This window comes from Ictalurus furcatus, chromosome 13 (genome assembly GCF_023375685.1).
Source record: "Ictalurus furcatus strain D&B chromosome 13, Billie_1.0, whole genome shotgun sequence".
NCBI classification, from domain to species: Eukaryota; Metazoa; Chordata; class Actinopteri; order Siluriformes; family Ictaluridae; genus Ictalurus; species Ictalurus furcatus.
In genome coordinates this window covers 18,128,809-18,141,007 of record NC_071267.1, presented here as the reverse complement: position 1 = coordinate 18,141,007, position 12,199 = coordinate 18,128,809, and the positions used below count along the sequence as shown (strand labels likewise).

The window sequence follows — 12,199 nt, the reverse complement described above, 5'->3', positions numbered from 1 at the left end:
ACGGTCCCGCCCCACCGTGACAGTCCTTCCGGCTGATGGTGTGTTTGGCACGAGGCTGTCCGCTTCGTGCCTGCGTGGCAGTCGGGGAAGGAGCGACTTTCTTATTATGCGCGCCGGCTGTTGGTCCGTCGCGACAGTACCCCCCCCTCAGCTCCGAGCCTACTGCCGCTCGGTGGCGGGCCCAGAGTGTGTCTTGCCGCGAGAGCCCATCTGCATTACCATGTTGGGCCCCTGCCCAGTGCTGGACCTGCTATGAGAAGTCCTGTGAGGCGAGGAACCAGCGGGTTACCCTGGCGTTCGTGTCTTTGGCCTTGGCCATCCACTGTAGGGGGGCATGGTCCGTTATGAGGACGAAGTGCCAGCCAGCCAGGTAGTACCGCAGCTCCTCAATGGCCCATTTTATTGCCAGGGCCTCTCGCTCGACGGCTGCGTATTTCCTCTCAGCGGGGGACAACTTCCGGCTGATAGAGGACCGGGTGTTTTTCTCTGTCGAAGGTTAGCGAGAGAACTGCGCCAAGCCCGGTCTCGGACGCGTCGGTGTGCACCGTGAATGGGAGGGCAAAGTCCGGGTTGCGCAGTACCAGCGCGCTGGTGAGGGCACATTTCAGGGCTTGGAAGGCCCTCTCTGCGTCGGCTGACCACCTAACCCGGTCTGGCTGGCCCTTCTTTGTGAGATCTGAGAGGGGGGAAGCTACAGCAGAGAAGTTAGGCACGAACCTCGGGTAGTACCCCGCCAACCCCAAGAAGGCACGTACCTGTTTCTTTGATGTGGGTCGAGGGTAGTCCTTTACGGCCTCGATTTTCTTTATTTGTGGCTTCAGCATCCCCCGGCCAATGCGGTATCCCAGGTACTGGTCCTCAGTCAGCCCTAGGTGGCATTTCTTGGGGTTGGCTGTCAGGCTGGCCTCCCGGAGTGCCTTCAGGACCTCCCCTAGATGAAACAGGTGGTCTGCCCATGTGGAGGAGTGGATGACTACGTCGTCCAGGTAGGCAGCTGCAAACATGCGGTGGGGCCGCAGGAGGATGTCCATCAACCTCTAGAACGTTGCGGGTGCCCCGTGTAGCCCAAAGGGGAGAACCCGGTACTGCCAGTGGCCGGTGGCCGTGCTAAAGGCCGTCTTGGGCCTTGCGTCCGGCGCTAGCGCAACTTGCCAGTAACCTTTGGTCAGGTCCAGGATAGATATGAACCGGGCCCTCCCCAGTCGCTCCACGAGGTCGTCCACTCGGGGGAGGGGATAGCTGTCGAACTCCGATACCTGGTTCAGCTTCCGGAAGTCGTTGCAAAGCCGCATACTCCCGTCCGGCTTCGGCAAGACGACGATGGGGCTGGACCAGGGGCTGCTGGACTCCTCTATGACGCGATCCCGCAGCATTCGGCCAATTTCTTCCTTGATGGCTTTGCGCCGGGCCTCTGGAACACGGTAGGGCCTTTGTCTTACCATTACGCCAGGAGGAGTTTTGATCTCATGGTGGACCAGCTCTGTCATCCCTGGGGAGGCCAAAAACACATCAGAGAATTGGTCTACCAACTCGTGAGCTCCTGTTTCTGGGCGGGGGTAAGGTCCTCCCCCAAACCGACCAAGGTATGCTTGCCATGGTCTGTGTCCCGGGCCGCGTACGCCGACACTACCGGTGCCGGTTCCACCCACTTCTTTAGAAGGTTCACGTGGTAGAGCTTCTCCTCCACGCTCTTACCGGGCTGTTGCAGGCAGTAGTTGACGGGGCCCCGGCGCTCAAGGACTGTATACGGGCCTTGCCACCGGGCCAGGAACTTACAGGCACTGCTGGGTACTAACAAGAGGACTCGATCCCCTGTCTGGAATTCTCGGGGCTGCGCCGGGTGGTTGTATACCCTTTGTTGCTCCTCCTGCATGGCGCGCATGTGCTCCCGGACTATTGGAGCTACCCGATCGATCTTCGCTTGCATCTCCTGCACATATTTGACAACTGAGCGAAATGGGGATGGTTGCTCCTCCCAGGCTTCGTGGGCCACGTCCAACAGTCCCCGCGGGCACCGTCCGAAAAGGAGCTCAAAGGGGGTGAAGCCCGTGGACGCCTGGGGGCACTCTCGGACGTTGAAAAGCATGTAGGGGAGGAGGAGGTCCCAATTCCTCCCCTCCTCGTCCACCACCCGGCGTAGCATCCGTTTGAGCATCTGGTTGAATCACTCGACCAGCCCGTCGGTTTGCGGGTGGTAGACCGACGTCTTAAGGTGCTTCACCTGTAACAGTCGACACAGATCGGACATTAGTTTAAACACAAAAGGCGTACCTTGGTCGGTCAGCACATCCTTTGGGATCCCCACCCGACTGAAGAGGAGTACCAGCTCCCTGGCGATGTTGTGGGAGGTGGCTTTGCGCAGCGGCACCGCCTTGGGGTACCGGGTGGCGTAGTCGACAATGACCAGGATGTACTCATGACCCCGGGCAGACTTGGGACCCACGAGGTCCATGCCCACTTGCTCGAAGGGGACGCCGATAATGGGCAGAGGGATAAGGGGTGCCGGCGGGGGCCTCCGTGGGGCAGTGCACTGGCACTGTGGGCATTGCTGGCAGAAGGCCCGGACCTCCGCGTCCATCCCGGGCCACACAAAGCGATCCCTCAGCTTCTCCAGGGTGTTTCGTGGCCCCAGGTGGCCGCCGAGGGGATGGGTATGAGCCAGATGCATTACTGTTTGAGTCTTTGGTTTGGGCACCACCAGTAGGTCCACCTGCTCCCCGCGGCGGCAGGCCCGCTGATAGAGGAGACCGCTCCGGACGAGAAAGTACGAGGTAGGGAGTCTCTGGTCAGGGCTCTGGTCGACTCCCTCTATCACTCGCACCTGGGCCCAGCAGTGCTTCAGGTGGTCGTCCTCCTTCTGCTCCCGTCCAAACTTCCCCTCTCGGTTCACCTGGTAAAAGACAGAAGACAGAGGGTTAGGGTGTTGGGGGGCCTTACCTTCCGTGGAGGCGTCTCCGTCGTCCTGGGCCAGGTAGGCCTGCCGGGCCCGGGTCCTCTTCGTGCATCGCTGCGGCCTGCTGGACTCGATCGCCGGGCCCATCGGGAATCCTGGCCAGTCCCTTCCAAGGAGCAGGGGCACCGGGAGCTCGGGGATCAGGCCCACCTGGAGGGGCCAGACGCCGGCTTTACCCCGGATCTAGACCTCGGCTGCTGGCACTTCGCGGGTGTCCCCATGGAGGAAGGTTACGGTGAGAACCCCCCCCTGGGCAAAGTCCTTTGGGTAGAATGGATGGTCGGGTGAGGGTCACCGTGCTCCCGGTGTCCAGCAGGGTGGTTACCGGGCTCCCCTCGACCCACACCGTCAGGGTGGGGCCATCCGGCGGCTGCCGTAAATGGAGGGCACACCCCGCTAACCATGGCTTCTGGGGCGGCCTGGCGGGGCCAGGGGCACCAAAGGGCGTGTCGGGGAGCCGCTGTTCACCTTGGCCAAGCTCAAGGGTGGCCATGGTTTGCTTGAGGGCGGTTAGGAGCTCCTGGGGCGTTGCCGGTGCTTGCGCCCCTACAGCCTGGCGCTCTGTGCGGGGCAACGCCCTCAGGAAACGGTCTATGGCCACTTTTTCCGCCACCTCCGCGGCGGTATGCCGGTCCGACTGGAGCCACCTTTTGGTTATCCGGACGAGGGAGTTCAGCTGTCCACGTGGTCGGGCCCACAGCCGATAGGCCCAGCGATGGAACTCCGTCGCTGCCTGGTAGGGGGTTCGCCCGCACCACGCCAGGACTCCCTCCTTCATCGCCCCGTAGTTAGCCGCCTCCTCCAGCTCGAGGGCATAGTAGGCCGTGCGTGCTTCTCCCGTGAGCAGCGGGCCGAGGGTGCGAGGCCAGTCATCCCGGTCCCGTCCCTCTCGGCGGGCAATACCCTCAAAGGCCTCGAAGTACGCCTCGAGATCTTCCTCGGGGGAGAGGGGGGGCAGCAGGCGGCAGATCTCGCGTCCCGGGTCGGGGAGGGGTACGGCGGCAGCGGGGGTCTCGGTCCTCAGGTCAACCAGCATCTGGGTTGCGACCTGAAGGCTTTCGGCGAGCTGCTGTGTAACGGCTTGCTGCTGGATGCTGGTCTCCAGCAAGTGTTTCAGTGCGGGGTCCATGGTTCTTTCTCTCTCTCATTTTTTTTTTTTTTTTTTTTTAATGGTTGTTATTGTTGGCGGGTCTCTGCTCGTACCTTCATCCTCCACCAGTGTAAGGGAATTAGCCCGGGGAAGGGCTGAGCACAGACTCACAAGAGGCAGGTTTTAGTGATCCAGTGGTTAGGGTTTTATTTTTCTATGTGGGTGCTGTCTGCAGTGAGGAGGCGTGTGTGTGTGAGTGTGAGGGGGGTTTTGTAGGGGTGTGGCTGGCGTTGCGACGCTCCCGAGGGCGTGTCGGGGTTCCCAGGAGGTGTGTGGGGGGGTTTTCCCGTGCCGTCATCCACCGTCGTATGCGATCTCACCATCCGGCGGCCTAGTCCGCACTCGAACCTTCGGGGAGAGAAGGAGAGAGAGAGAGAGAGAGAGAGAGATTAGCGTAATGGTGGCATCGTGCTAAAGGTCGGAATACCTCTATGTTGATGAAGAACGCGCACGTAGTCTGTATCTTAGCCGTCCTCTTCGCACGGGCGGAAGAGCGTCCTTTTATACTCTTCCGCCGTCGCCTGAGTGGTGGAATTTTCCCGACGGACTCCCCAATCACTGGCCGGTGTAGCGTCGACGGTCCCGCCCCACCGTGATGGTCCTTCCGGCTGATGGTGTGTTTGGCACGAGGCTGTCCGCTTCGTGCCTGCGCGGCAGTCGGGGAAGGAGCGTCTTTCTTATTATGCGCACCGGCTGTCGGTCCGTCGCGACTATATATATATATATATATATATATATATATATATATATATATATATATATATATATATATGTACGTGTGTGTGTGTGTGTGTGTGTGAATGATAAGAACTTTATTTAAACTCTAAGGAATATCTTATATAAATGCAAACAAATGCTGATTCTTAAAAATTGTATAGTATTTTTCAGTTGTTCTCAGTCCCCATGAATGCGTTTGTTGCCTTTAATTATAGCTTTAAATATGGCAACATGGGGTATAAATAAGAGTTTGCAAATAAGCAAAATCCCATTGCCATCCATGAGCATGGGAAAACCTTTCAACACAAAAGACACAGATGGTTGTTGACCAGCATGTAGTCATCACGTTTCTGTAACCCTGTTAGACATTAAGGGTGGTGTTATTATCTCCAGGTTGTTTCCAAAATTTTAAGTGTAAAGGTGCTTTTCAAATCAGTATATTGCTTAAAAAAAGAAAAGGAAAGAAAAAAAATGCACTTCTAAAAAAAAAAAAACTTTACCTTGACTTAGTGTGTGACCCGATCTCTAGATTACATCATGACTAACAAAGCAGGTAATGTGTAACTTTTATTATGTTCAGGTAGAGAGAATTGAATCATTCCTCATAGGTTCCTGTTCAGCAGGTTGACCAATTAGAGCTAAGGAATGTCCAATGCTGTTTTAATTAGAGAGAGTAAGGATGTAGTCATGGGTGATATTCAAAAATTGAAGGACAACAATACCACATTAGCCTTAGTTTCTAGGCAACATCATCTGGACATGCAGAGCCATAGATACACAACCAGCCAACTGCCAATTGCATACAAGGAGAGCATAGTTAAAATACAAACCAAAGTTCTCTTAACAAATAACCACAGAGATGTCAGGAGGAGACATTTTCTACCACCTTTCTTGATACATGACTGCTGATTGATGATGCACAACAAGTTATTTAGTTTTTTTCTTAATCTATCTTGGATTTTCTGTGTGAAACTTGGCAATCAATACAGCAAGTTACATTTCCAATCTCTATAAATATGACATAAATTTATCCATAACAAAATTAATAAGAAAAGGCTTTGTAAGAGACTTTTTTCGTATAGGTTTAATGGAACACCAAAAGCTCCCTTTTCTTCTCTGCTTGTTCACTCCTTTAGCTGGCAGAATTTACACCCAATTAATCATTATCGACAAGCTGTTTGTTGACGAGGGTTGTACAATTGAGGGAGCTGACAAAGGCTGTAGATACAGGAAGGACAAAAATAACTCACTGTGTTTTTGTACTCTATAAATGTGATAGTGTTCTGTTGGAGATGTATTTGCCCCAGCCAGATTTATTTTAGATCTTCAAATGAAATGCAACATAAAACAAAGGCCACCTGAGTAAACACACAATACAGCTTTTATTTATAATTTTTTACTGAAGCAAAAAAAACAACAACTTATGCAACACATATCACCAATGTGAAAAACTAATTGCCACCTTAAACTTAAAATCTGGGTGTGTTTAGCAGCAATAACTGCAACCAAACTGGAAATCAGTCTTTCACTTACTTCTAGGACTAGGACTTACTCCTGTGCTTTGGATCATTGTCTTGCTGCATTATCCAGTTGTGCTTGAGTTTCAACATGTGAACTGAAGGCCGGGCATTGTTCTTTAGGAATTTCTGGTATAGAGCAGAATTCATGTTTCCCTCAATTATTGCAAGTTGCCCAGGCCCTGAAGCAGCAAAGCATCCCCACACCATCACACTCCCACCACCATGCTTTACAGTAGGTATGATGTTCTTTTTGTGGAATTCTGTGTTTGGTATATGCCAGATGTAACAGGACCCCGTATTCCAAACAGTTCCACTTTGATTCATCAATCCACAGAACATTCTCGCAAAAGGTTTGGGGATCATCGAGGTGTGTTTTGGCAAAATTCAGATGAGCCTTAATGTTCTTCTGGGTTAGCAGTGGTTGACCAGTGACCTTTATTGATGCAAGAGTGGCCTGTAGGTCATTTGATGTTGTCCTTGGCTCTTTTGTGACTTGCTGGATGAGTAGTTCCTGTGCCCTTGGAGGAATTTTGGAAGATCTGCCACTTTTGGGAAGGTTCACTACTGTGCCGAGTTTTTTTCCATTTGGAGATAATGGCAATTACTGTAGTCCTTTGGAATCCCAGAGCCCTTGAAATAGCTTTGTAACCCTTCACATACCGATGTATTTCAATCACATTCTTCCTCATCATTTCTGGAATTTCTTTCCATTTTGGCATAGTGTGGCATAGGGTAAGACATTTTAACCAACTTCATGCTGTTTAAAAAGTTCTATTTAAGTGTTGATTTGATTGAACAGGGTTTACAGTAATCAGGCCTAGTTGTGTCTAGTCCGGCAGAACCCTATTATTATGAAGCAGTTTCGAAAATTTGGTGACTTAGTAACTATGGGGGCAAATACATTTTCACACATGCCCAGTTAGTATTGGATAACTTTTTTGCTTAAATAAATAACATTAACTGTATTTTGTGTTTACTCAGGTTGCCTTTGTTATCTTAGATTTTGTTGTAATTTCTGAAACAATTCAGTTTGAGATATACAGAAAAACAAAAGAAATCAAATGTTTGGTCACCCTTGTAGTTTTAAAGTCTCTGAATTGTTTGGAGGAAAAAGGAGCAACATTTGTTAACAAGAACACCTTGCCAACTGTTAAGCATGGTGGTGGATCTATTATTCTTTGTGGTTATATTACAGTCACATGAAACATTACACAGGTAGGTGGAGGAATGGATTCCAGTATAAATCAGCAAATTTCGGAAACAAATCTGACACAGTCAGTGCTGAGGCTGACAAGAGGCTAGCAGGACAAAGATACAAAACATACCTCAAAATCCAACCCAAAATGAATCCACCATCCACTATTTATTTAAATAGCTGGCTGCAGAGGTTGTGTTTACTTCTCAGTCGACAAAATATACAGTATAATATGGTGAGGGGTGCCCAAATTTTTGCATACAACTGTATGGACAATGGGATATACAGGCTTGGCATAAGCATGCATAATAAGACTGAAATTGTGCATCATTATTCTCCCATCAGTTGTAACTATAGACTTAGACACTGTCCATACAGTGAGCTGTGTTTGAAGGGTGGATTTTGCCAACATTAAAACTGACAGTCGAGTATGATACTGACCTTGTACTTAATAATTTTTTTTCTTGTGTGATTGAGGAGCACTATTAAGTACAGCACCACTGTCTGATTTGTATTAACCAAAATACAATTTGGAGTAACCAAAATATTTCAACCTAAAATCAATAACTGCCTTCTAAGTGTAGGTGAAACCTTAGAGGCTGAGTAATTAGTCAGATTATCTAATAAGCCATGGGCATGTTTACAGAAGAGCACATCAAATTATCCAAAACATAGGCATATTTTTATGAATGTGAGAACTTACAATAGTTAATTGAACCCACAGAAAATAGCCTACATCATATAATTTCGTGACCTCAATTTAATATCTCATGGCCTCATTGGATACATTGTTTTTCATCCCTGCCTAAGCTTTATGCTTTCTGTCAATGTCAGTAGAAAATAGTTCCTATTTTATACGCTTGATCAGTCCCTATTTTTATCCCCCTTTTTTGGGGTACTTGTGTTTAACAGCAGTGGTTAAGTGTTCTAAGGCAGTGATCTAGACAAAAAAAAAAAAAAACATTCCTGACACCTCTACTCTACCTTACCATCCTCAAAATAATTGAAATAATAATATAACATAATGTGTGCCACACAAGAGGTCTGATTGTTTTGGAGATTGAATAATAAAATTTATTATTGGGCTATTGGTCTAAATTGGGTCTCATTTTGTAGGTGTGGGTATGCTGCTTTCAGCGAAAGTTTCAAATAAATTACAGTCCAAAATGTCTTAGTAGCAGAGTTTAAAAAACAGTAGAATCCACTTTTCAATTCCAAAGCCTACCTGTCTCCCGAGCAAAATTCAATTTACAGTAAATCACTACACTAACAAAGTGCTAAAATGAATTGTAAAAGGATGCATTGGTAACCAGGTGTGAATGCCATGGTAACCATATAAAGCACATTTGTAAGCCATCTTTGAATATGGAGAACTCTGCATACCTACATAAATACAGATATGGCTTTTGAACTTATGTTACCAACTGATTATAGTCAAATTGGATGAAAATACATGTGTTTGGCTACAAGTATCCATTTCTTACACTGTACCACTTGGGTATAACTTTTTAAAATAATTTACTGTCTTATAAAAAATTATAAAAAATGGTGATTAGAGTCCAAACACATTCACACAGCTGGGCTAAGGTTCTGCCATGTCCTCCATGGAGCTAAACTCTTTAATACCAGCTATAATTGCCAGTCCAAACATGTATTATGAAGTAAAATAGGCCTCCTCACATGGGAAGCTGCAAATGTTATGGATTTATCTGCCTGACCCAAGAAGCACCTGAAATTTGTTATTTACCACCATTGTAGATGCTGGGCTTTGTTAATTAATCAGTATAATTAAGTATTACTCTTAAAATGTAATTAAGTTAAAATCATTAAACCTCAAATTTTAGAAATATAGTTAATGGCATAACATGCTTGGAAAGATTGGAGCTGTAAAATAAATTGGCTTCAGGCAAGTGAAATTACATTCACTGAACACAAAACAATTAAAACTAAAACTATGAACAATAAAAAAGTAGAAATGAGAATCTATTCATTACAACACTGTGTGAGTGTGTGTGTGTGTGTGTGTGTGTGTGTGTATCAGTGACGTGCGGTCAGGGGAGGCATCATGAAATGTAAAAAAACAAATAATGATTAAAAATAAATAAATAAATATTTGTCCACTGATCTGTGATAGAAATGTAATTATTGTATGATTCCAATCATTCCAATGATTTTTATAGTCAATATCGCTGAATTTGTGTATTTTCCTGTTCAAATACAGGGGAAAGACACGAAGTGAGGCAGCCACGAGCTGAGCCTCCTCTCGGATTGCGCAATCCCTCACAAACTGGGTTGAGCTGCTCATTTTTTTTTTTGCTTAACTTGAGCATGTGCAATTGATCTCTCTGTATATCACCAATGTAATGTTTGTACACCCTTTTTTTTATATGTACTCACATTCCATAGACTAGGTCATGTATTTCACATAAGTGTATAACATATTAGTCTTGCTGATCTGACATAACGCCGCAGTGAAAAAGCAGGAAGGGAGGCAGCCAATACCTCTGCCTCATTGAAGGGGGTGTGTGTGAGCATACGGGCTTGTTCTGCTATTGTTCTTCTTCATGTATTACAGACAAATGGCATTGGAGTAATATGCTAGCTAAAATAGTCAAGAAGTAGAGAAAGTCAAGTGCACCACATCAGTCTGTTTATTTTTATTTTTAAAATGGAAGATATATATATATATATATATATATATATATATATAAAGCTAAAACATTTCACAATACTGGACTTCAATCAAAACCGGAAGTGATAAATAATGGAAGACCGATGCCAGAGCTAAAAGATTTGCTTCAAACGACAGGACAGAAGATAACATGCTCTTTTCAAACAGAGTGGTACACTCGAAAAGACTGGCTGTGTGGTTGTGCTACGAGAAATTGCCTTTTCTGCTTTCCTGACTTTTGTTCTCAACGAGTGACAATGTCTGGACTACAATGGGATTTTGTGACTTGAAAAATATACCAAGAAGCCTCAGCAGACATGAAAATTCAACTACTCACATTCAAAGCCAAATTGCTTTAAAAACTTTTGGAAGCGCAAGGATAGATTTGGCTTTGAACGAACAGCGGAGACTAAATATTATCATCCACAACGCTAAAGAAAAGGAAAGCCGAGAGATTTCAAAAGACCTCATTAATGCAACTTGATTCCTAGCCAAACAGCAATTAGCATTTCGTGCTAACGATGAGAGTACGAACTCTTCTAATCGTGGCAACTATGTAGAACTATTACATGCTTTTGCTGAGAAAGATGATAGGTTAGCTAGATATTTTGAGACATCCACTGTGTTTTCTGGACTTCATTTACAAGTAAAGGTAAGACCATGCATACATTGTTGTACAGTCCAAGACAAAAATAAAAGACCAGCCCTTTTATAATAATAAATAAAAAAAAAATATAAAACAAGATAAGAAAAAAATGAAGTTATTTTAAAGAATAAAACTACATTTGTCTTTTAGTTGTGGACTGTATCTACTTTAATTTGTATTGAATGAGTAGGAATTGTGGAATTGTGATGGCAAATTAAGAACACACGGAGTGTGCAGAGCAAATGCGCGCTCTCTGAGCTGCTATAAATGTAACGTTTTTCTTTGGCCAAATATGTACCTTACCTGTGTGTGTGTAAAGAATGCTGATATGGGATATGAAACCAGTAGTCAATGTGCAAGCAGCCAGTTGAATGGTGAATTTAGGCTACTCTGTTGAATTCATATATTTGTAAATCTGACTTTGAAAGAGTCAGTGCCTCCCCAACTACGAACCTCACTGCACGTCACTGGTGTGTGTCATACTTGTTCATGTGTGCATGCATTTTTCAAAAGGTATGCAAGAATCAGAGAGTTGTTCATAAAGGTCTCACTACTATATGATTTTTTTTCATTGCATCTAAACAGTCCTAATGTGGAGCTAATATGTGTGTTTGCACTAAGCTTATGATCATATGCGTAGTGGGAGATTTAAATGTACATGCAGCACTAATAAAAACAATAATGTTTATTGGAAAATTAATGCTTAATTTGGATGGTTTGCTTGTGAAAGAAAAAAGAGAGTCTTATGTAAGAGGTCAAAGAAAAGCATGTGGATTCCTTTGTCCCTTACAAAGTGCAACCATGTACTGCCCAAATTCACTCTCCAATTCTCAGTTGTGTAACGATGCAGCTCATGGGCTGGTTTCGAAATTGTTCAGCACAGATTCACTATTCAACATCAACTACTCTGCTTACAGTTGGAGTAAACTTTGTAAGTGTTAAAATAAGAAATACATTTGCAGAATAGTGAAGTTTAGTCTTGTTTCACATTCTGATAAGAGATTACGGTCTCCTCTGTGCAGTGACACCATATGATTGCCAGCCAAGATAAAGAACGTGTTAATGGTTTGAATCCTCTTTAGCTTTTACTGGAATGATGGATCAGGTTATATACATCTGGTTTACTGTATGAGTACAGTAGCAAGAGGATACCCCCTATCTGTGGTTGCATAGTTTAGCGATTACATGCAATAGAAAGTGAGAGGGAGAGATCGGGGGAGAGAGAGAGAGAGAGCGAGAGAGAGAGAGAGAAAGAGAAAGGAGTGCAGAAGAAAAGCTGAGGAAAGTCTTGGCCTCAATAATAGTTTAGAGCTGCATCCAAAGCATTGTAGTGCTGGTAATAAGTCA

General features: G+C 46.0%; 1 protein-coding gene across 4 annotated transcripts in view; it reads left to right on the top strand.

The window, feature by feature from the left end:
- Positions 1–12,199, top strand: part of LOC128617546 (cadherin-18) — a 137,348-nt gene that overhangs the window by 45,088 nt on the left and 80,061 nt on the right. The gene's annotated exons all lie outside the window — the stretch shown is intronic.